The sequence below is a fragment of the Aulonocara stuartgranti genome (assembly GCF_965226115.1).
Source record: "Aulonocara stuartgranti genome assembly, chromosome: 5".
Taxonomy (NCBI): domain Eukaryota; kingdom Metazoa; phylum Chordata; class Actinopteri; order Cichliformes; family Cichlidae; genus Aulonocara; species Aulonocara stuartgranti.
This window is the reverse complement of record NC_138943.1, coordinates 11,172,501-11,198,329: the sequence shown is the minus strand read 5'-3', so window position 1 is coordinate 11,198,329 and position 25,829 is coordinate 11,172,501. Positions and strand designations below refer to the sequence as shown.

General features: G+C 40.5%; 1 protein-coding gene and 1 long non-coding RNA gene across 3 annotated transcripts in view; one reads left to right on the top strand and one right to left on the bottom strand.

Moving 5' to 3' along the window:
* cenpp (centromere protein P) overlaps positions 1–25,829 on the bottom strand; it is a 113,348-nt gene that overhangs the window by 46,159 nt on the left and 41,360 nt on the right. The gene's annotated exons all lie outside the window — the stretch shown is intronic.
* Positions 16,452–20,068, top strand: LOC309707439. Its single transcript, XR_014276981.1, has 3 exons — positions 16,452–16,945; positions 19,853–19,933; positions 20,040–20,068. It is a non-coding gene; the product is annotated as an uncharacterized lncRNA (long non-coding RNA).

Below are 25,829 nucleotides of genomic sequence, written 5' to 3'. Positions count from 1 at the left end.
ACTGAGATGGAAATTGTAGACATCCTGTGCATCATTGCCACAAAATTGAAGGAAGGACAAGACATCTGTTAAAATGGAGCCTCTTAAGGGTGTGGCAAGCCTGATCCAGGACTATAGGACAATGTATACTCTTGTATTGGGTTGCATCAGATACAAAAGGTAAGGTCTTTTAATATTTTGTCCACTCCGTGAACATGGAAGAGGAAGAGCAACATATCAGTAAAGGTTTCATAAGGTCACCACCATAACCTTAATAAATAAAATCAAAGTGGCTTTATCAACTCGTACATCATCACCAAGAAAAATAAATTATTTATGGCAATAATCCAATTTGTTTAGATCTTCCTGACAATGTACTTAAAGTGGCAGACATAACAGTACATCCTAAAACTATACTATGGACTAGGGCCGCACGATTAATCGTTAGAAAATCGCGATCTCGATTCATACTTATGTGCCATCTCATTTCCAAATGACAACGATAAAAAAAAAAAAGATGATGACGACTGCACCGCATTTTGATCCGGGACATAATCTGCATGAAAACAAGCGCTCACTCTTCCTGCTCAACAAATGACAAGGGCGGAGCCTTATACCACATGATACAGAAGCTGTGCCGTGTGATGCTAAAATTGGCAGGGAAAAAAAACAACGGAGAGCACGTCAGGGATGACGAGCAAGTGACAGGAGAAAATCCGTCCCGGTCAACCACCCAAACATCAATAACGGGAACCTTATACAGCGCTTCCCTATACCCGTCAAACTCCCGCAGGCACAAAGAAATTACGGAGGCTATTACTTATCACCTGACCAAAGATATGGCTCCGATCAACACTGTGCAAAACGAGGGATTTAGGAAAATGATCAACACCCTAGACAAACGCTACACAGTGCCGTCCCGCAACTATTTTTCTATTGTTGCACTACCTGCTCTATACACGCAGTGTCGAGCAACGGTGGAGACGGAATTTCAAGCAGTACAACATTTTGCGGCAACCACAAAATGTGAGACATTTGTTGTTTTTATGTTTATTTATTGTTTTTATGTTTTATTTATTGTTTTTATGTTAAGTCTCAACTGTTACGAAGTTAATGTGCAGTTAATAAGTGCAATAAATATTTATATTGGAAAAGAAAATTGTGAGAGAATCATGATCTCAATTCTAAGCCAAAGAATCGTGATTCTCATTTTATGCAAAATCGTGCAGCCCTACTATGCACCAAAAAAGTGTCTAAATTACACCATAGAGTGCTACACTGCTTAAACCTGCAACAACTGAGGCCACTTGGGGGCAGCACAACAAGCTGTAAACAATCATGAAGTACAGCATATTAAAAGTGGTGTAGTCAGTATTTGATAGCTTTAGCTAACTTAAGAAATATAATCATGTATTAAGAAATAAATAAGTATCTTTGTATAGTATTTTACTTTTTTTTGGATAGTATTATTGTTGTTATTGTTTCTGCTCTATCCACTCTCCAGCTGTGATAAGTGAATTTTCCAACCGTGGGACTAAAATTTTAAAAAGGAAAATCGTCACCAGCAAGCGTCAAAGTGCACAGTGGTGCTGGGCTGTGTTTTTAATAAACCCACTGTACACAGTAGGTGGGTGGTATATTTGTTGTTGTTTATTTCTCTGAGTAACGTATGCCTTTAACAAGCTTGTAACTTTATATTTCTGTATTTATGTTTATTATTGTTCTTGGTGGTTATAGCAGCTTGCCTCAAACCACGAGTTTGTTTTGTTCCTGATTTACGTTTCGCTGTATTCTTTTTTTTCCCCTATGGACACTTTTGTTGTTAGCAACCAAATTCTGGATTTTTAGTCTTGTTTAACAGATGAAGATATAGGCTTTAAAAGTGCCCCCTCTATTGGGTTTTCATGGAAGGTTTTTCAAAATATTGTGTTGATTGCAGACATAAAAGGTTCTGCATTCCAGGTCTGCTAACAAAAACTATTTGACAAGTTAAACACAGCCATGTGGACCCCCCCCCCAAAAAAACCCCAAAACCCCCCCAAAAAAACAAAGAAACCCCAAACACTTTCAAGCTCTTACATAAAAACATAATAAGAAAGAGATTGGACGATAGTAGGTTCTAAAATTATTTAAATTGAACCTCGGATGAATAACATGACATTTCAAATAATGTTAATTACTTATTTAACAAAAATAAAACCAACATGCAGAAGGAACATGTGAAAAACTATACACCCCATGATTCAACAGCTTGTAGAACCACCTTTAGTAGCAATAACAATAGCGCATTGGACAGACACATGACTCAGTGACTAGAAGGTGCCCAGGTCCTGCAGAACTCCAGATTCCCTATTTACTGTATATATAGATGCGATAAATAAGCAACATGACTGAATATGGCAGTGAAAAATGAGATCAAACCAGAGTGAAAAGCATGACAGGCTGTATCTTTTCTTTTCTCTCTCAGCTTCTCTGGGAGTTTAAGGAGCAACAGTTCCTGCAAACTCCCAGATATCCAACACCTGCCGAGTGAACTCGTCACCTCCATCTTTACCTGAAACTATTATCTATAGTTTAAAGAAAATTAGCCTAAACTGAAGTACAGTAGGGATATGGATGGTTTGCTTCTGGTCTGTTTTGTCTTTTTAAATAAAGACTCCATGAGCTGTGGGTGGGGTAGAGGGGAACTGCCTCTCTCTCTTTCGCTCTCTGTCTCCAGGAAACATATGGAACAGATCTGCCATTTGGCTAGGCCTCGTTCTGCCACGTCTCACAGTCATACACACACAGACACACACACACAATCACAGTCCTAACATCAGGGCTTTTACCTCTCTTCACCCTCTACTTTTAGTCCTCTAACTATACTCCATCTTCAGCTTTATTATTTTCATGTCCTTTTGTGTCTTCCATTTTCTCCTCCAGTTATGACTTTAATCTACCAAATTTCTTTATTTGCTGAAGGTAGTTAAAAGGGGGGGGGGGGGAAATAGATGAATGTCATGATGCTCCGAATGTCTAAAAAGAGGTCAAGTTGTTGGGTCCCAGTTGCAGTGTAGTTAAGGTCACTTGAAATGGAGCATATTTTTCCTTCTATTTGTACAGTTAAAAATTAGTGCAACATAATTTGACACAAATTACTGTACGTTTGGATTATGCTCAGTTCTAAAGTGATTTATTGGCAAATAATTTTAACACTGTAGGTTAAAACAGCATATTAATCATATTGGTAGAGTGGCTCTTATGACTTTTCAAAAAACACAACAAACCTTTAGGTTAATTTTTCAAACTCAGCTTAAAATGAAAGCAGCACAGAAACAGAGAAGAACAATGCCTTCAACACCAAACACTTGTAGTAATGTTTAAGAACAGAAAAAGGCCCAGCATCTTCCATCTTCCAAGTTAAATGCTAATTTTCTGTTTTCTGTAGGGGTTTTTTTGTCATTCTTGTGCAAAATTTCTAAAAGACACATTTCTAAAAGGTTGTTGTGTGTACGTCTTGATGCATGCTCAATCATCCAGGTAATTAAATCTCCAAAAGTTGATTCTGTTCATCTGGACGTAGCGTTTTGTGGGAGAAACGTTTCATCACTCATCCAAGTGACTTCTTCAGTCTCAGCTGACTGCAGGTTTCCCCAATCTTATAAATTATTAAATCATTATGCAAATGTACTGTTGACATAAGCGCACATCCTGAGTGCGCTCAATGTAGATGCGTAGCACACGCACTGGACAAAGAGAATGCATCCTCCTCTGCTCCTCAGATGCAAAAGGAGGGGAGTAAAAGCTCCACAACTGAACTCCATTGAGCTATAAGATGCAGGAATGATCTTGGGAAAATAGGCAGCATTTGGACGCAATATGACCTTGTGGCCATCAGGAGAGAACTGTGTGCAGGAGGGATGCACAGACAGCGCATGAAGGTCACCCACTCGCTTTGCTGAAGCCAAAGTGAGAAGTAATGCAGTCTTATATGAAAGAAATTTCATATCCACAGACTCAATGGGTTCAAACGGGGGGCTATAACAGCCTCCAGCACCAAAGACAAGTCCCAAGCAGGGACGCTGGACTTAAGCTTGGGTCTAAGCTGGCGAACCCCTTTTAGAAAACGTATGGCAAGGGGATGTGCACCTGGTGTCACCCCGTCAAAGCCAATATGACAAGCAGATATAGCTACTAAATAAACCTTAATTGTCAAAAATGAAAGGCACTTATCCAGCAGCTCCTGCAGGAATGTCAAAACATCCACAATAGAGCACTGAAATGGGAGAGTGTGGCGGTCCTGGCACCATTGCTCGAAGGCTCACCATTTGTAAGCACACAAGCCTCTAGTAGATGAGGCCCTAGCTTGTCGCTATCACACTAGGTGGCAAACCCTTAGCAATCAAGTTTAACCTCTCAGCAGGTAAGCATGAAGGCGCCACAGATCCGGGTGCGGATGAACCACTTCTCCTCCTGCCTGAGAGAGGAGGTCCCTGCGGAGAGGAAGCTGCCAAGGACTCGCTGCTAGCAGGCTGATTATCTCTGCATACCATAACCTTGTGGGCCACCAAGGGGCCACTAGAATCAGAGAGAGGGAATGCCGATGCACTCTCTCTAGAACTGGAGATATCATTTCCACTGGGGGAAATGCATACAGGAGCACGTCTGGCCATTGGTGCGCTAGCGCGTCCAAGCCCACAATGGTCTCCATAATCGACCACATGTCGATTATGGAGAAGAACAGGGGGCAGTGAGTATTTTCCCTGGAAGCAAAAAGATCTATTTGCCTCTTGCCAAATAGTTCCTGAATTTGAGCCACTATTAAAGGGTGTAACCTCCATTATCTCTCCAGAGGACCCCCCCTGGAGAGAAGGTCCGGCCCCACACTGCACCATAACAGCAGAGAGCAAGACAGCTTCAACAGGGGAAGAGAGCGTGTTCCTCCCTGCCTGTTTATGTAAGACACCACTGTTGAATTGTCCGTCCTGACTAAGACATGCTGGCCCTCCAGGACTGGATGGAAATGTTTTAGAGCTAAGAACACTGCTAACAGCTCTAAGTGGTTGATGTGCAGCTCGCGCTGGGTTTCTGACCAGATCCCTCTCACTGATGCACTCTCGCACAGCGCTCCCCGCCCTCTTAGGGAAGCATCTGAGAGCCCTGATGCAGCAGCCCGAGCTCCCTCCAGGGACAGAGAGCTAGCATGCAAGACGCGGTTACCGGCAGCCTCCTGATCTGATGCACACAGGTGGTGAGAGAGAGTCCAGCGTTGAAATGCTCTCATTTTTAACAGTCCAAGTGGCATTACGGCGATCATAGATGCCATCCTGCCCAAGAAACGTAATATTGTCTGGAAACGCAGTCTGCGTCCCAGCTGAAACTGAGCGAGGCAACGATGAAACGCGGCCACTCTGTGCTCCGACAAACGTGCGCGGCTGGAAAGCGAGCATATTTCCAAAAACCCGCAAACCATGACGGCTTCTGAGCTGGCAGAGGAGAGGGTCAGTCCACTTGCAGCTTCTCAGCAGCACAGCGAAACAGGGAGAAAAGAGAGGTGTCATCGTGGCCGACCGGTGCAGCAGCCGCAGCATCTTGGACCGACAATGAGCTCTCCTGCTCATCCTCCGACAAACCATGCATGTCCAGGCCGATGTCCAGCACGTCATCGTCTTCCTGGGGAGCGCTGGCGGGCTTCAACCCAGGCTGAAGCCCGTCAGCGCTCCTGCATGGTTCCGGCTTGTCATCGGCTAACCCGTCAACATATTCCATGTGGTCAGCCCAGCTAATTGCGGGGACATCGACCGGATAATCCTTGTCTTCAGACTTGGATGAAGCTGGGGCACCAGACTCGGAAAGGAGAGGGTCATGCCGTGCAACAGCCGAGCGTCCCAGCACTTTTTCCACAAACGTCACCCATCTTTCCAGGGTCAAGTGCCGGAGCTGGCGACAAAACGCACAGGCTTCGGGCTCCGTCAACACTCTCCTAGCGTGGAAAATCCCCAGGCAGACAGGGCAGGCATCGTGCTGGTCGCTGTTGTGCAAAGAGAAACCGCATCCCTGAGAACAGGGGCGAACAGAAGATTTCTGCTTTGCTCGCTTCGGTTTGGAGTTCATTCCAAAACGCAAAGCAAAACGCTGCACAGGAAAACTTGAAATTATCGCTCCATGGGCAGCCTACGCACCAACTGCGCAGTGGAGGCTAACACCAACAGGGGCAGTTAAGCTAAGTTCAAGTCGGCAGACAACGGAGCTAACTAGCAGCAGCTAGCTAGCCCAACTCAGCAGAGGTGTTCTCAGTGAGGTGAAGAGCGTAAGAACTGAGGGATGACTGTGATGACAGCGGCTATATGTGCAGGCAGGGCCGTGCGCGTGTCATCACACGTCATCTGCCTTAAAGGCGTGAATAAAGGTTTCTTTAGCCAGGACACGCGAGGGCATGATATCCCATACTTACTGTCTTGTACCGAGTGAATCGACTGAAAGGGAACATTGAGTTTCATTGTTTGTTTTAAAAAAAATACATTTTAAGTTTGTTGTTTTTCATTTATGGGGTGCTTTCTGAAATTGTGTTGTGACTAATACATTTTTTCTGAGACATTGTATTTCCTGAAATTTCCTGTGTTTATTCTTTTTGAGCTCTGTGCTCTTGGTTTTGTTATGTTTTAATAATGACTAAAGTGTATTTAGAAGATTGTATCCATAAAAACTGCGCAAAAAGTAATTCTCATACTTATCATTAATCGTCCCTTCTACAGATTCTGCTAATTACTTCCAATCACCTGCCTCTGCCTGAATTGATGATGTAATACTCTCACAAGGATTATCAAACCACCTCATGTTTTTGATATTATCTTTTAATCTTCCATTCCAGTTTTAGTAGTTCCTCCTCACAAGACTTTGTAAGTTAAAAGTTGCTGAACACACATTTCCCTCTCCCTTTTATTTTTCTGAAAAGATTGTAAATCTTATAAATCTCCTTCTCAGAAACATATGCACTGCCTGGGGGAATAAATCTGCTTTCTCTGTCTACAGTTCAAATATTTTAAATCCAAGAACCACAAATTTAAATCACACATCTACACCTCTATCGTTCCCTCCTCTTCAGCTTCCACTGTACATCAAACAGCATCATGGGACACCAATAAATACAGTTCTGATCAAAAGTTTAAGACCACTTGAAAAATGGCAAAAAAAAAAATCATATTTTGCATGGTTGGATGTTAACGAGGCTCCAAGTACAGCTTTAACATGCAACAATAAGAAATGTGAGTGAGACAAAAAATGTTTGAGCGTGAAATTTATTGAAAACAAAGCTTAAACTGAAACAGGCTGTTTTACAGCTGCTGAAGTTTAGGACCACATGCCTTTAAAACAACAAATCTGTGCAAAAGTGTGGATTCATTGTCATTTTCTATCAGGTAGTCACACTGTCATGATATTCAGATAACAAAGGCAAAAAACCTTTCCCTTTCTGAATGTGGTCGGGTTGTTGAACTGCATAAACAGTATCTCTTGCAGCGCACCACTGCTGCTGAGGTGGGACGCAGTAAGACAGTCATTTGGAATTTCTTAAACAATCCTGAGGATTATGGACCGAAAAAGTCAAGTGGAAGACCCCAAAAAAATTTCACCAGCATTGAGCCGGAGGAGCCAATTGGCTGTCCGTCAAGACACTGGACGATCCCCGATCCAAATTGAGACCGTTACTGGTGCTGACTGCAGCCCCATAACCATCAGACGGCATCTGAGATTGAAGGGCTTTGAAGATGTTTGTTTGTTTTTTAAAGGTCTCGTCGCCTTGAACACTACAGAACTGACCGTTTGGACTTTGCAAGAGAGCACCAAACATGGGACATTAAAAGGTGGAAGAAAGCTTTATTCTCTGCTGAGAATTTTTTTTTTACCTTGGTCGTCCTAATGGTTTCCAACGTTACTGGCATGACTAGCAGATCCCACCTGAGATGTTTTCTACACGCCACAGTGGAGGGTGCGCCATAATGTTCTGGGGTGTTTTTTCCTTCAGTGGAACAATGGAGCTTCAGGAGGTGCAGGGGCATCAAATGCCTACTGGCTATGTCCAGATGTTGCAGAGAGCAATCCTCAATCCTGAGGGCCCTTGTCTGTGTGGTAATGACTGGGTTTTCCAACAGGACAATGCTACAGTGGACAATGCCCGCAGGACAATGGACTTCTTCCAGGAGAATAACATCACTCTTTTGGACCATCCTGTGTGTTCCCCTGATCCCCCCCATTTTTAAGTGGTCTTAAATTTTTGATCAGGACTGTACTATAGTTTTGTCACAACCTCAACGTTTGATGCACTGACCTAACAGGAACTGCCACAACAAGTATCAGCAGGTACCTCTTATCGCTTTTATCTAAAATATCATTGTAAAACCTTCACAGAATAAAGTGAATGGTCATGATAATGCAAGCAGCTGGTTAGAGCCCATCAACAGAAGGGGCAGAGGGAGTTCAGGTTCCCAGAAAATACACTGAAGAAATGCAGAGTCATTGAACAGGACATGGCCTGATTGGATGGAAGATCCAAAAACCCTCATCAATCCCCTAACAGCTAACTGAAATCTCAATTTTCCTTATAATTCTCATTAACTCACCAGCACAAAGTATGCCAATGCTTCATTTTCAAAATCTGCATCCACAATCTGCTCAATGACCTATACTTTTTTGATTTTTCTTTTTAAAGCTCAACCTTCTTGCCAACAGCCACAGATAAATGTAGATCCTTTCAAAGAAAGCTAATAAGAAAAAACCAATTACAGTAGCTACATCAATGGACACCAACAATGTAAAAGTTCACTTTCACAAAACCCATGACCCATTTATTATCTCACTCTTATCGCCTGTTCTTATTGTCCTTATCATCAACATTATGCTGCTCTGTTGTATGTTAATTGCCCCTTGGGGATAAATAAAGTCTTTCTGATTCTGATTTGACATATTGCTAATAATGTTTAAATACCAAAAAGCCATAGATGGAAAAAATTTTGCAAGTAAATTCTTGCATGTAACCTGATCCAGTGGGTCTGGGATTTTTTTTCCGGTTCTAAATCAATTTGTCTCAGCAGGAGTTTCAACATATTTCCAATTGCCTGGTCTTTGTTCTTGACCTGTTACACCTTTTAAACTATATGCACAAGGTTATTACTGTTAATAAAATAAAAACCCAGGGTGCATAAAGCAAAATTATCCCCTACCTTCATTAATAAAGACTTAAATAGAAATCATTTACAACTGTATTACTTTGGTTAACGTTTTATCCAATCCATATCTTTCTGCTTACTGTATAGGCTCATTAATCATGACAGGTAAAGCCGTCCAACTCCCTGGAAAAGTCCTCTTCAGAGGTTTGAAAAAATTACCCAATGGTTTTATTGGTCTGGCCCACCTGAGATCTACTTGGGCTTTGTGTTTTCCCAAATGTGATATCAGGAAAATATAAGAAAACGGCGTCCTCCACTTTCTCTTCATGTTGATTTCTGACAGATTGGTTAAATATTATCTAAAAAAATAACGGACTCCACCAATAGCTGTGTATAACAATAATATCTTATTTGACTGCATGCTGACACAGAAACATTTGTGACCTGGCTCGTTAAAACAGGCAAGAAGCCTTAGTGAATGGTTTAAAAAATGTTGTGTTTTGTTCAGTTGAATCTAGAGGTTTCTTAAGTTCTGCAGATAATAATTAACGTTTTCATTAACAGGGCTTTTGTAATGTCCAGGCTGTACCCCAACTCAAGCCCTATCATTGATGAATAGTTGGCTGATTGGATACATTAAAAAAATGGGTCCCAAAGAATCATTGGAAGTAATTTTGACCATAAATCAAATTCTGGCTCATCCCACCAGAGCAATGAACAAATGCCAAGCTAATTCACATTATCAAAAACTAAAAAGTACACTTACCTACATCTTCACTACAATGACAACTAGAGTGATATGACAGCCATCACACAGCTGAAACTTATGTGAACTCAAACATGACAGGCTTTTTGGTCGGAATTACAGGGAATTCAGTATCGTTATCGTCTCAGAATTAAACAGATATAGATTTCTATTCATGACTTGTTGAGTGGTCCTCCCCTTTAAACCTCAGCCACACAGGTCTAAAGACTGGTCAGCAACCACCTGGGAACTTTCAGCTACTAGGGAAAAATGCGTAGTCCCTGACTGGTTGGTGAGTAGTTTCTGGAGGTTGCGGACTGTGAAATTGGTTGGATAAAAAGTGCTGCACCAAAAATCTCTATGTGATTGCTGTAGCTGCTAGCAGATTGCTGTGGTTACCCATAATTTGCATGAAAGATGCTGACTTGTGTCCAAAGACTCACCATTTACTAATTTACCAGGGAAACCTGAAAAAGTGTAACGAAAATTAGATACAGAAAACATTCACCTTCAAAGTAAGTCTTTTAGCACTACAACCAATAGCAATCACTCGCCAACCATTTTTCCTAGCGACCATTAGTTGCTAGGGGGTCTAGGCCTCTGTGAATCAGGCATTAGCAAATTCCACAGCAACTAACAGGAACCACTTGCCAAACATTTGGGCAATACTAACCTTTTCCCCTAGCTCTTGGTGGTTGCCAGATAATTGCAAACCAGTCTTTAGGCCTCCGTCTCTGGGGCCATAGGTAATGAAAAGGGGATGACAAATAAATGACAAAGGTAGCTCTTTATCAAGATAAAGACAATGATTTAGCCAACCTGTCTGAAAAAAAAAAAAAAAACAATGTGAAAAATAACACTGATGTATTTTGCTTTTCATGGTACCTCTTGTTTATAACTGTATTTTTTCAAAGTCTAGGCATCCAAATATGACCATGACTGACAATAATTCAATATATTAAAGAAGCTCATTCAGTGAGAGCTGTGCCCAAAGAGCACATCTTTGAGCACATCTTTGGGCACAAATAATGAGGCAAAGTCTCCACAAACTGCTGCAGACACTTTCAGTGATGAATCAAACGCTTCATGATCCCAAAATCACTGCAAAGAACTCTCAAAGGTTGGAGAAAATTGGATATTTAGGCTGTCATACCTCACTCAACACATATTTACTGTCCAAAAACATGCAGACATTCACACAAAACAGAAACATACACCAGCAACTCATTCAGAGCAGGGCCAAGTCAAAAGAGGCCAGTGAAATTAAAATATTTAGAGGCGAAGACTGAAAGGCCTGTTTGTTCATGTGAGAGAATCCCAGCAGTGATGCTCTCTGCAGGGAAAAGACTGACATGAAAAATGAGCAACAAGGACGACGAGCCAGTTGCTGTCTGGCTCTGGAGTGGAAAAATCTGGCCTATGATGAATGTGTGCGACAGAGTGTGTGTGTGAGATCAAGGGAAAAAAATTAGGCTGTGTGTAAATCTAACAGAGCATCACAGCAGTCAAAGTATAAAAGTAAAACCACTTAAACCTGATTTACAAAGTAATGAAAAACCATTATGTTCTGGATTTGTTTTTGGCTAACAAACATTTTAAAACATTTAACATTATTACGGTTATTTGATTCAGAGATTCAACGCAGTACGTGCAGAAACTTCAGCCGATTTTTTTGCTCAAGTAAGAGTATAAACACTTTATTGTTTTTATTTATATAGCAAATTTAATTACAACAGGAACGTTGACCAAAGCTGTACAGAAAAACAAAATAACTAGTACCAAATAATTTATAACATTAGTACCAGTACTTTAACATTAATCTCACCAATTCGTTAACTTTCCATCCAAACTACAGTTCAGTTAAGTTGCCTGGTTCCACAGATATTTTAAAAACTAATCAGTATTTAATCTAAAAGGATTAATAATTAATAGTAGTAATAGTCAACTAGCAAGTGTGACTGTGAGCATTACAGGTACTTAAAAGCTTTCCTTTGCAAGTCAAGCAAGAAAAACAGGCAAGCAGCTGAAGCTAACCAACTTTGGTCCTAGCATTTTAGCCCAAAAACCCAATTACGACATGCAAAAGTCAATTGTGGACCACGTATGGAAGAAGGTTTGGAAATATGTACTGTATTATAGCAATAAAAGCCACAAAGTCTAAGTTTTTCTCCAAACTGGATAAGGGACTGATCTGAATGGGTGTTACAGGCCGAGCTACAATTACCTTGGGCCAAAGATGACGTGGCTTGTCCACAAACTAAACTAAGTATATTGGAGACCAGGAATAAAACTTTGTAAGATAAACTCCTACAGTTAGAGTCAAGCCCGGGTGCTTCCTGAGTGAGGTGTTCCAGATGTATCCTACTAGGGGGAGGCCTCAGTGGAGACCCAGGACAAGCTGGAGAGATTACATCTCTTAGCCTGGGAATGCCTCAGTGTTCCCCTGGATGAGCTACAGGTAGGGCTGCTCAATTAATCGAATTTTAATCACGATTACGATCTGGGCTTTCAACGATCATTAAAAATGACTGAGCCGATTATTAGCCCCTCCCTTGTGCTTTACTCTCGCGCTGCTCCGTGTGACAAATCGAGCGCACCTCTCTGCATTTCGAACACGTGTCACAACAATTAAGAGGACCCAAGGGAAGCTCGGAAAGCTAAGCAGAAGTTATTTGGAGAGGAGAGTGACTGCCGTTGGTTGAAAAGAGAGGTAAAAAAAACCCCCAAAAACTTCAGTGGTGTGGAAACATTATGGGTTCACGGAGTCAGACGTGGATCAAGTAGACATAGTGTGTAAACTTTGCTACGGTGTAGTAGCTGCACCACAGAGCAACACTGCAAAGTTCACTAAACATAGATGTTTACATTGTTCATTTATTTCTTATATTGCAAACATTCGCACTGTTATCAGTATTTGCACACTATTTTATATTATTTTTTAAAGTCATTATTCAATACATTGTTATTGTTAAGCCTTTAAAGCCGTTTTGTGTAACTATTTTTAAATCCCTGTAGAACTGGAACCGCATAAGCTAGCGCAATAATTGTTTTTGCATATGAAACCAGAGGAGTTGTACTTACATCTCATGCCATCAGCTTGTCCTAGGTCACGGTTTCCTTCCACATATAGCTTTGCAAAAATTGCATAAAAAGCGCTTGCAGGAACAAAAACATTTTCCAGAAACAGGCTTTGCCGATCCGATCAGCTGTTTGTAACACTTCCCACATTGAAACAGACTTCCGCCATTTTCGCGGAAAATGTAGTTTTTTACTTGTAGGCCTTAAAAGCCTATACTGGTGTTTTTATAAGTCATGTTTGACTTTTCTGAATAGTTTCTGGGATGCTTAGAACTCGAATTGCACTGCTGGAAACATTTTATTTTGATGCACATGCTGTTTTCTTTGCAAATTTGCATCATAGGATTGTTTTTTTGTTTTTCCTGCAGTATATAAAAATTGCTGTATCTCCAAAATAAAACTATGAAGACACTCAAAATAAATGTCCTGTTGTTGTAAACTATTTTTTGCAACTTTCTTGTATTTAAAGTTTTGAGGGATAAACCTCTTAAATTTCTCCAAGTAGAAATATATGTATAAAAAACAAAAACGATTTCCAATTTTTTTGTAGTTTATTGCATTTTTTTTTGCAATTAATGTAGTTACTATGGACTTAATGCATACATATCATTAAAATATGGGCTATAACAGTTGTATTGATGTATAGCAACTTGAAATGCTCCCACAAATGGCACTACAGCATGTAAAAAAAATAATATAAGCTCTGGCGGACTTGGTTCTATGGTAGGTCTTAAAGGGTTAAATAAATATCGTCAAATAATCGAGATCTCAATTTCAGTGAAAATAATCGTGATTATCATTTTTGCCATAATCGAGCAGCCCTAGCTACAGGAGCTTTCCCCATGACCCAACCTCAGATAAGCAGCAGAAACTCAGAATCAGAATACTTTATTAATCCCAAAGGAAATTAGGGGATGAATAGATGGATGGATGGATGGATGGGTGCATAAATCCCAAAGAGCACTAATGGTTTGGTTAGTTGATGAGCGATTTACAACAGTTGCTTTGCGTTCTAAACATAGGCATAGTCAGCACATTTCAATATCAACTGGAAATACATGCTTTTTTCGGCATTAATATCAGCGAAATTAGAAATACACATGCAATGTTAAAATTATCTCCTAGTTCTTCCCTGCAATCTTGTCAAACTGATCTCTTTTTAAATCTCGACTTTTTTTTTCTTTTTTTAAACACCAAACCCCAGTTTGTGCAGGCGCAACGCATTTGTAAATCCGATCGTTAGAGACAAGATTACAATTGAACAACCACAGGGTTGTAAACCCGCTAACAGGAGTAGTCTTTTAGACCCCAGCTCTTTATTAGAAAATGAAGAGTAACGGTGTTTCATCTCCACATTGTTGTGGAGATAAAAGAAGGATACTATGACGCAAAAATAATGTTAATAATGAAGTTCCCCAACCAAAAGGAAAAATAAAGGCATACTGTGCTATCTGAAGAAGAAAGATATTTTATACTGAAGCTAGGAGTGAGATTTCAACCAGAATGGGTGAATAAACTCATATTGGGTTCACCTGCACATGAATCAAATCTTTATGGTTCAGGCCATACAAACATACAAACAGCAGACGTGTTTTCTGCTCGAGCTGGTGTACAGGACTTAACTGAAAAACTCAAGTTAGAAAATGGTGAAAGCTAAATAGAAAATGGTATGGTAAAAGAATGTCTGATTTGCATAGTGTGGGTAAATCAGTTTAATAAAGCAGCTAGGCACTGAAGGAGCAATAAAAACACTTAGGAGTTTACTTCTCCTTTTTTCAGCTGTGATATGCAAAAATACAGAAACGCAATGGTAAGCACTTAAGGTGCTGGGTTTGAATCCACCTGGCTGAGGCCTTTCTATGTGGAGTTTGCAAGTTTGCACCATGTTTGTGTGGGTTCTCTAATAGTACTCCGGCATTCTCCCACAGTCCAAAGTCATATAGATAGTGGGGTTAGGTTAATTGACAAATGATAATTTTGCACAGAGGTGGACATCTTTCTATTTTTATTAGCTAAATGTATGTGAAGATTATGTTACCAGAGGTGTGAGAGGCTGCAAATACATTTTATACATCAGTTATTTCACAGAATGTGATACAGCATGATTTGCATAAATGTTTCATGTTGCCTAGCTTGCAAAAGCTTACTATACAGCACACATCTATTTCCTTTGGTTATTCTGAGGTGTTTTGTGCTCATGAAGAGGACATGAATACTGACCAGGTCTCTCTTATGACCTGCTATTTATGACAGTAAAGAATGATACAGTATCAATTCAAAAGAGTTTTCTCCACTAACTCAGATTTGATGCATGTGAAAAAGCTTAAAAAACTAGCATGCACACCAATTCAGTATCTTAAACTAAAGTGCATGAAGTAACATCTCTAGGGAAAAAAAATGCTATTTTTTAGTTTATTTGTAATTAAGTTATACACAAAACTGTTTTAACAATTGTGATAAGGGTAAGCAGTGGCATAGCAAAGGCACAAGGATCGACAAGAGAGCAGAAATGAGAGAAACAGATAGAAAAATATAGAAGCAGGCAGTAATAGCCAGAATCACAGACACTGTTATTTTAGCCAGTAGCAATCTTAAAGCCAGAGCTTTTTGAAGACTAGTCCAATAAAAAGAGATTTTATCCAGATGGAGTCTACTGTTGAGGAGACAGTCATGTTCTCCTCATCACAATTAGCACAGAAGGAAGCACTCAAGACCACAATGCCCTATTAAACAGACATAATTACATTAACATGGGAACTTCCCAGAATTCCCCTGCCTCCAAAAACACATGAAAAATGCATTGACTTTAACCACAAGCAATATATGAGCAGATTAACTGTAACTGTAGGGATAAAGAAGAGTAGGCTACTGTATCGCTGGACGTGTGTCTATGATTCATCAAAGGTAATAATCACAGAAGACAACTTACCATTTCTACAGGCCAAATACAGTCATGCACATCAAACTACTTTAAAGCCTTAAAGCCACAGCAAAATTAAAATACTGTAAACAAACAAGAATCTCCAGTATCTAAAGTAATATAATAAAATCAATAAGTCTAGTGTGGTCTGGTCAGTCAAAACATAATTTTGTCCATATTAGCAATGCACTGAGTGTAAAATTTTGAGCAGCTGAAAATGACAATTTGGTCAATTCATTTGTGCTTTTTTTCTTCTGTTACGCTATTTTTTTTTTTTTTTTTTCACAATTTTTGTTATGCTGTTATGGAAACAAATCTTTGTGTTTTAAAATCTTTTAGCTTTGTATCATGCAATTTTCAAATGAGGAAGCTAAGACTGATATAGGCATGGTCCACATAAAGTTCGTTTATATAATTTTAAAATAAAAGAATTGTGGTTAAATTGTTTCCATAAACTGCAAATACTAGATCATTTATTTTAAATATGAATTATAAATCAGAATTTATTGGGAGGTAGTAAGGCTAGCTTTGTTTATATTATTGTTTTACTAAAACAATGGAATCACTTTCAGCTGCCTCCTGAGCAGCTCTAACGGTGTGTTCACACCGAACGCGATGGACGCGAATAGAGCGTCAGGTTTACATGTAAAGTCAATGGAAAAGCGTGATGACATGCGATTGCGAGTCCCGCGAAAATTCGGAAGCAAGATTTGCGTCGCGAAAACGCGTGAAACGTGTGTCAGTGTAGCGCTTGACTCGCGAATAAAACCACGCGCATGAGTTTTTGTGTTGCATTTTGTGCATATGCGCGTTTCGCATCTACCGCTTGAGTTGGAAAAATCTGAACTCCAGCGTCAAATCGCGCCTCGACAACCAATCAGGAGCCTGGTGACATGGCTGTGACCTAGGTCAAAGGGGCAGATCCAGCCAAAGCCCTTCATACTTCAGTGGAGGGAAGGCTAATCAATGCTGTAGCAAAAAACCCAGAGCTGTACGACACCAGCTGTTTTCTGTACCGAGACAGGAATAAAAAGGACCGAGCTTGGAGGAAGATATGTGAAGAGATCAGGCAACCTGGTAAGTTCATTCATTTCTCTTTTGAAAGTTTTCACTGACCCGGGGAAGCCACACAAAAGCTAGCAAGCCACTGCTATTTTCCCACTGACATACAAATACCGTTCTGCTTTTATGCATGTTGTCATTTAGGAATATATTTTATTGTTTATTAATAAACAGCACACAGTGGTCCCGCTGATCCGTCACTGCTTCACTTTTTCGCTGATTTTTTATTGCACCGTACAGCATTGCATTCTGCAGCCTGATTGACAAATCTGCTCCGTGTCATGTCTCCTGCGCTTGCCAAATTTATCACGTTTGGTTTTGATAACAATCACGTCCAATAGAAAAAACAGCACAAAAACACCCGTAACTATGACCCTCATTCGGAAATAGACACCTGCACCGCGAGGGGAAAAGGCGCATGAAAGTGGCAGGCAGATGAAGACAAAACGCGGCATAATAATACTTTTACGTTTTGCAATCTACATAGGTTTGCACTTTGAGAATCAATTGTGAGAACTGTGACCAATGTTCATGTGTGTGGGGAAAAAAGTGTACAGTGGGGCAAAAAAGTATTTAGTCAGCCACCGATTGTGCAAGTTCCCCCACCTAAAATGATGACAGAGGTCAGACTGAAAAGATTCGGCATGAGCCCCCGCATCCTCAGGACCTTCTATCACTGTGCCATTGAGAGCATCCTCACTGGATGCATCACCACCTGGTATGGCAACAGCACCGCCTACAACTGCAAAGCTCTCCAGCGAGTAGTGCGGTGCTCTGAACGGATAATTGGAGGTGAGCTTCCCTCCCTCTAAGACATCTACAGGAAGCGCTGCCTGAGGAAAGCGGGGAGGATCATCAAGGACTCCAGTCACCCCAGCCATAAACTGTTCAGACTGCTTCCATCAGGAAGGAGGTTCTGCAGCATCCGGTCCCGTACCAGCAGACTGAGAGACAGCTTTTTCCATCAGGCCATCAGACTGCTAAACACGTCATAGACACCTCAGCTTCACTACTGGAACTTCAACATTATGCACTCCACACTGTATATAAATGCCACTTGTTTTGCACATATTCAACTCTGTATATTTTATATATTTTATTATTATTATTATTATTTTATTTTTTTACTATTTAATTTGTAAAAATGTGTATACACACACACACACACACACACACACACACACACACACACACACACACACACAGGAAAATATTTAGTATACACATCCAGAAATGCATACACTATTATATATTGTACATATATTTATTAGTTTCAGGTTGGCCATTCTTGTATTTTGCTCGTTTGTGTTGTTGTGTTTGCACATCTCTGTTGCTTGTGGGGCTCGCACACAAGAATTTCACTCGCATGTGCTGTGCCAGTGTGCCTGCACATGTGATGTGACAATAAAAAGTGATTTGATTTGATTTGATTAATTTGCACCAGAGGTACACTTCAACTGTGAGAGACAGAATGTGAAAAAAAAATCCATGAATCCACATGGTAGGATTTGTAAAGAATTTATTCGTAAATCAGGGTGGAAAATAAGTATTTGGTCAATAACAAAAATACAACTCAATACTTTGTAACATAACCTTTGTTGGCAATAACAGAGGTCAAACGTTTACTATAGGTCTTTACCAGGTTTGCACACACAGTAGCTGGTATTTTGGCCCATTCCTCCATGCAGATCTTCTCAAGAGGAGTGATGTTTTGGGGCTGTCGCCGAGCAACACGGACTTTCAACTCCCGCCACAGATTTTCTATGGGGTTGAGGTCTGGAGACTGGCTAGGCCACTCCAGGACTTTCAAATGCTTCTTACGGAGCCACTCCTTTGTTGCACGGGCGGTGTGTTTTGGATCATTGTCATGTTGGAAGACCCAGCCTCGTTTCATCTTCAAAGTTCTCACTGATGGAAGGTGGTTTTGGCTCAAAATCTCACGATACATGGCCCCATTCATTCTGTCCTTAACACGGATCAGTCGTCCTGTCCCCTTGGCAGAAAAACAGCCCCATAGCATGATGTTTCCACCCCCATGCTTCACAGTAGGTATGGTGTTCTTGGGATGCAACTCAGTATTCTTCTTCCTCCAAACACGACGAGTTGAGTTTATACCAAAAAGTTCTACTTTGGTTTCATCTGACCACATGACATTCTCCCAATCCTCTGCTGTATCATCCATGTGCTCTCTGGCAAACTTCAGACGGGCCTGGACATGCACTGGCTTCAGCAGCGGAACACGTCTGGCACTGCGGGATTTGATTCCCTGCCGTTGTAGTGTGTTACTGATGGTGACCTTTGTTACTTTGGTCCCAGCTCTCTGCAGGTCATTCACCAGGTCCCCCCGTGTGGTTCTGGGATCTTTGCTCACCGTTCTCATGATCATTTTGACCCCACGGGATGAGATCTTGCGTGGAAGCTCTTTGGTCTTGGCCATGGTGGAGTTTGGAGTCTGACTGTTTGAGGCTGTGGACAGGTGTCTTTTATACAGATGATGAGTTCAAACAGGTGCCATTCATACAGGTAACGAGTGGGGGACAGAAAAGCTTCTTACAGAAGACGTTACAGGTCTGTGAGAGCCAGAGATTTTCCTTGTTTGAGGTGACCAAATACTTATTTTCCACCCTGATTTACGAATAAATTCTTTACAAATCCTACCATGTGAATTCATGGATTTTTTATTCACATTCTGTCTCTCACAGTTGAAGTGTACCTCTGGTGCAAATTACTGACCTCTGTCATCATTTTAAGTGGGGGAACTTGCACAATCGGTGGCTGACTAAATACTTTTTTGCCCCACTGTATAAAGTGCGTGGCGAGGGGCTAGTTATTCTGAGAACCCCTGCTGCAATAAATGAGGGACCACTGTCTACTCTACGATTATTATATTCAACCTGTTAACATTTAATACTGTATTGATAGAAGCAACTGATTCTGCAGCAGAGCATCGCCTGTTGCTTCTCCTGGCTCCCCAGTCCCTGAGCTCCTGTTGCTGCACCACAGGTATGTAATTGTAGCATCAGATGTACAGCAAGCACTGATAGCTTTTTACTCGGTGGGATTCCCTTGTGATCACCTTTACTAAATGTCTACAACCATTCCTCCTCAGCCTTGTTCCTGCTCTGGAGAGCAGCTGGGTCCTTTTTATTCCTGTCTCTCTGTAAATACTTATATTTTATATATTTATGTTTAATGTATTTCTGTGTGAGAATTTTAATATTATTTCAAATAAATTTTTATAATGACTAATGTCTCAGTTCTACTACACAGCAAATATTGGCACACGACTTGACACATGTAGAATTGATTTCATATTATACTAATGACAAAATATACTAATACAGTGGGATGCAAAAGTTTGGGCAACATTGTTAATAGCCATCATTTTCCTGTATAAATCGTTGTTACAATAAAAAAGGTCAGTTAAATATATCATATAGGAGACACACACAGTGATATTTGAGAAGTGAAAAGAAGTTCACTGGATTTACAGAAAGTGTGCAATAATTGTTTAAACAAAATCAAGCAGGTGCATAAATTTGGGCACCACAAAAAAAGAAATGGAATAAATATTTAGTGTATATCAATGTGTGTGTCTCCTATATGATATATGGGGTTCCTTTGGGGGCGCTTCCCATCCAGAGCTCCAAACACTGATAACAGCATAAATCGAATTAAATCGAGACTTGATGAGACCTTCTGAGTATCACTAGAAATATTATAAACAGTCGTCTCCATACCACAGTTTGCTATCAGTAAACACCGAGAGCATTCACTGTTAGCATAGCACATCCATGTTAGCAGTGTATAAATGGATGGTTTAAGCATATATTAGCACAGGTATCAATAAAGGACTACCATATTAAATACTTTTACTAACCTCAGGCAGATGGACAGGCGCTCTGCAGGTGGGATTGAGCGCCTGTAATTGGTGTCTAGGCGGGCGATTCTGGGACCGACGCGGGAAAGCAGGTCCTCAAACTGGCCGAGTGAAAGACGGTGATATCGCTGGAATCAGCCGTCATCCAGGCGCAGCTCCTGGAGCAAATGGTGAAACTCACCAAACTGCTCACGCCTCTGGAGGACCTGATGGACCCAGGTACGGCGAGGACGTCTTTTACGCCGCTGCTCTGCTCTCCACAGTACATAGAGAAGGGAGACTCTCTCTTCAAGCACTAGCTCGACAGCTGCCATCTTGCAAAGATACCGTCTGGCACAACTTCCGCCCACATTTCCGGTTCACGCGCCTCAAAATATGATCTTGGACACGCGTTGCGGCGCGAATGTGCACGCGTCAAATTAGGGGCATTTGGGGCTTTTTTGTTCGAGTCCATCGCGTTCGGTGTGAACACACGTAAGATGAGACATTTCAAATAAGTCCAACTGGGAGTCTTGGGGGGAGGTTGTGTCTCTTGGCCAACTTAGGATGACTCAGATGTCCTGGTTTCTCACTTCCAGCTCCAAGAACCAGTTCCAAGAACTCAGTTTCATTAGGACAACCATATTTTAATCAGTATTTTAGGTGGGTGAAAATTATGATCATACTTGGTCAGCAAATGAAGACCAACTGCAGAGCGAATATGTTTCTGAAGCATTTTGGCCTGCAAGAACTTTAGCACATTTTCAACAGCTGATGTATGCTACCTTAAAAAACAAAAAACACAAACACGTCAATGATGAGCTTCTTCTGATGTGCCTCTCAGCACAATTCAGGCCACACGTGTTTGTAACTAAGTCATATCTTACTGATAAAGATGGTTCTAAGCCTGAGGACAACTGAGGTGATTTACGTCTGAATAGCTAAACACCAAGGGGCCACCAGCGTAACCAACAATTTCATCATGAAGTACATGCATTATGTCTTTAAACAAATTAAAAGAGAGCACAGATCACTTTTGAGTTATTGTTAAACTTTCCCTTAGTTTCTGTCTGGGAGAAGGAAAATTCAAGGAATGCTGGGATAACAAACCCATTAGTCATCAGAGAACAGGGAACATCTATCCAATACCACTGCACACTGGAACCCACTGAGTCAGTAATACTCTCCATATGCCTCATACTGGTTTAATCCAAACCATTATGTCCCAGCTGACAGTTTAATTAGAGTTGCCTGTTGTCCAGTACCAACAGAATTCTATCATGAAGACAATATCACTGCTGACACAAAACAGTATGAAGAAAAGAAGATTTTTATCAGAAAAAAAAAAATGAACCTAACTTGCCAAAATGTCTCCATAGAGACAGTAAGAATCCACAAGTTGTTAACTTGTGCATATCTTTGCTAATTAGTAACAGTTACAACAGCTGCAACTCCACCATGCCCATGTGACCCTTAGATGCTTCTCAGGCTGTTGATCCATCACTTTAGAAGTAGTAACTAAAAATTTGCTCATAATGTTGGTTTGAGACAACAGCTGTTCTGATTTAGTGCTATATAAATAAAATTAAACTGAACTCTATTCAACTATATCGCACTCCTAAGATCTGTAATGGGGTTTAATGTCACAATTCACTATAGGGATGCACCGATCGAATATTTGAATTAGAAAGATATCTGATCCATAGTGCTTTTCTTAGAGCGTTACTGTTGGGTACACTCACTTGACATATAGTGTATAACACTTGTTGAGATGCTTTTATTGCACTGTAACATATTTTGGATAATAAAAGAAAAAAATAACAGCAAATATATTAAAACCTGGTTAAGATGTGCAATAAAATTCATTATTGGACTTGATAACAAAAGTTGATGAGGGAAAAACAACTCCACCGCTCTCTTATCAGTTCCTCCATACACACAAAACGCGTGAGTTTTTTCAGCTAGTGCGGGGAAGTGTGACCACAAACAACAGCAATATGCAGTAAAAGCTGACACTGAGCAGAAGTTAGACTTAAATACTGTGCATACTTAAAAATTATAAATGCTCATCCAATAAACCAAAACAGGTTGAGCTAAATGTTACTTTACACATAAAAGAATGAGTCAGAGCACTATACTGGAACTAGAGAAAGTTGCCTTTCTGAAATGACTTTGGCTTTGAATTCTAATAGATTTTCCTCCAAAAGCATCTCTCTCTCTCTCTCTCTCCTATACATACACACACACACACACACATATACATATATATATATACACATATACACACATATATATATACATATATACACATATGTATATATATGTATATATATGTATGTATATACATAAGCTCTCCTTGCAACATGGCAAATTGAACCTCCCCCACCCTCATTCAGATCTGGCGTTTGGAACTATTTTGGTTTTCATGTGACGTATGACCCTGAAGGTAAGCGCGTCATGGACTAAAGTAAAACAGTATGTTGGATGTGCCACGCAATGCTCAATTACATGGGTGGGAGCTAGTGTGTTAGCGCAGTTAGCTCGTTAACGTGTTGGCCGTCTAGCCCCATGCACGGGGCTATCAGGGGTAACGGAGATTTGCCGTGTTGTGGCGTTAAGGTCATTTTAATGAGGTTAACCTGAAAGCACTAGTGGGAACACAACGAATATGACTGCACATTTACGCCGACATCATCTTAGTGCAAAGTCAAAAACAACAAGCATGCATGCTACAAACTTTACCCGAGTCATTTAGACAGCCGTTAGCACATGATTCTCCTTATGGGGACCTGATATGTTTAATATGCTGCTGAGAATATAGCCCAGAAGAAGCGGATAGTATAGCTTTTATTTTGGAAAGAGACATTTCTCTGTAATAAACTCTCTTTTCCAAAGATGAGTGATTCCTCAATCAGATACAGGGCTCGCAAAATCGCTAGCCCGACGTCCTGGGGCTAGCGATTTTTCCAGTCTGGCTACCAAAATCTATCTCTGCCCTGCCCATCCGGCTATTGTAGGAAGGAAAAATATATGTCAATGCTTTTGCATTCTTTCGGAAATGTAGCTGGGTAATTATGTCATTGGCATCGGTGAGCCACTGTCAATATGTGACATATTGAAATCGCGTTTGAATTTGCGCTTGTTTTTTTGCTTTCACTTTGCAATCGTGTGAACTGTGTATAGAGAGCGACAGCACTGATTGGTGAGTGATGATAATTTGTGCACCAATTCCTCTGACATTGTCTTATTAATCGTTAGCTTACTACGCAAACATGACAAGTGAAAACTCCCGCAGTAAGCTTAAGCATGTGAGAGGTTGATCGCGCAGAGAATCGCTGAGCTTATGTGAGTGCGTGTGTAAAAGCAGCAGGATATATATTTCAGTTCTGCTGAGCCAAATAAGACAGGTCAGGGTGAAGAAGTGACAGCCAAAGAAAAGCTTACCACAAAACGGAGAAGTTATGACAAATCAGACTATAAGGCAAAAAGAAAGTGCAGCTTTATGGTTTCATGGACAAAATAATTTCTGTGGCTGCAATATGACGAGCTAAATAACCAGGGCTGCACATAAGTGGTCCGCAGGTGCGCATTCGCTGTCAAAATAAAAAAAACACGCACAAGGGTTAGGGTTAAATTTAAAAACTGTACTTTTGAGTTAAAATATATATTTATAATTTTAATAAATGACAAATTAAAAAGGCATGAACATTTTATTTTGTATCGAAAAAATATCGAACCGTGACACCAAAGTATCGAACCGAACCGTGAATTTTGTGTATCGTTGCATCCCTAATATACACACACACACACACACATATATATATACACATTTATACATACACATATATACACATTTATACATACACATATACATATATATATATACACATATACATATATATATATACACATATACATATATATATATATATATATACATATATATATATATATATACATATATATATACACATATATATATATACACATATATATATATACACATATACATATATATATATATATATATATATATATATATATATATATATATATATATATATATATATACACATATATATATAAAAAAAACACCCAGCACGCCCCTGCGGGCGGTTTATCCTTCAAGCTCGGGTCCTCTACCAGAGGCCTGGGAGCTTGAGGGTCCTGCGCAGTATCTTAGCTGTTCCCAGGACTGCGCTCTTCTGGACAGAGATCTCCGATGTTTTTCCCGGGATCTGCTGGAGCCACTCGCCTAGCTTGGGAGTCACCGCACCTAGTGCTCCGATTACCACGGGGACCACCGTTACCTTCACCCTCCACATCCTCTCGAGCTCTTCTCTGAGCCCTTGGTATTTCTCCAGCTTCTCGTGTTCCTTCTTCCTGATATTGCTGTCATTCGGAACCGCTACATCGATCACTACGGCCGTCTTCTTCTGTTTGTCTACCACCACTATGTCCGGTTGGTTAGCCACCACCATTTTGTCCGTCTGTATCTGGAAGTCCCACAGGATCTTAGCTCGGTCATTCTCCACCACCCTTGGGGGCATCTCCCATTTTGACCTCGGGACTTCTAGGTTATACTCGGCACAGATGTTCCTGTACACTATGCCGGCCACTTGGTTATGACGTTCCATGTATGCCTTGCCTGCTAGCATCTTGCACCCTGCTGTTATGTGCTGGATTGTTTCTGGGGCATCTTTACACAGCCTGCACCTGGGGTCTTGCCTGGTGTGATAGACCCCATCATGGAAGGACAGGCCCCTGCACGGTATGTACCACCGGCAGATAGAGGAGGTGGCTGATATCCAGAAATCCTACCAGTGGCTGGACAAAGCTGGACTGAAAGACAGCACAGAGGCACTAATCATGGCAGCACAAGAACAAGCTCTGAGTACAAGATCCATAGAGGCTGGGGTCTATATATATATATATATATATATATATATATATATATATACATACACATATACATATATATATATATATATATATATATATATATATATATATATACATATATATATATATATATATGTA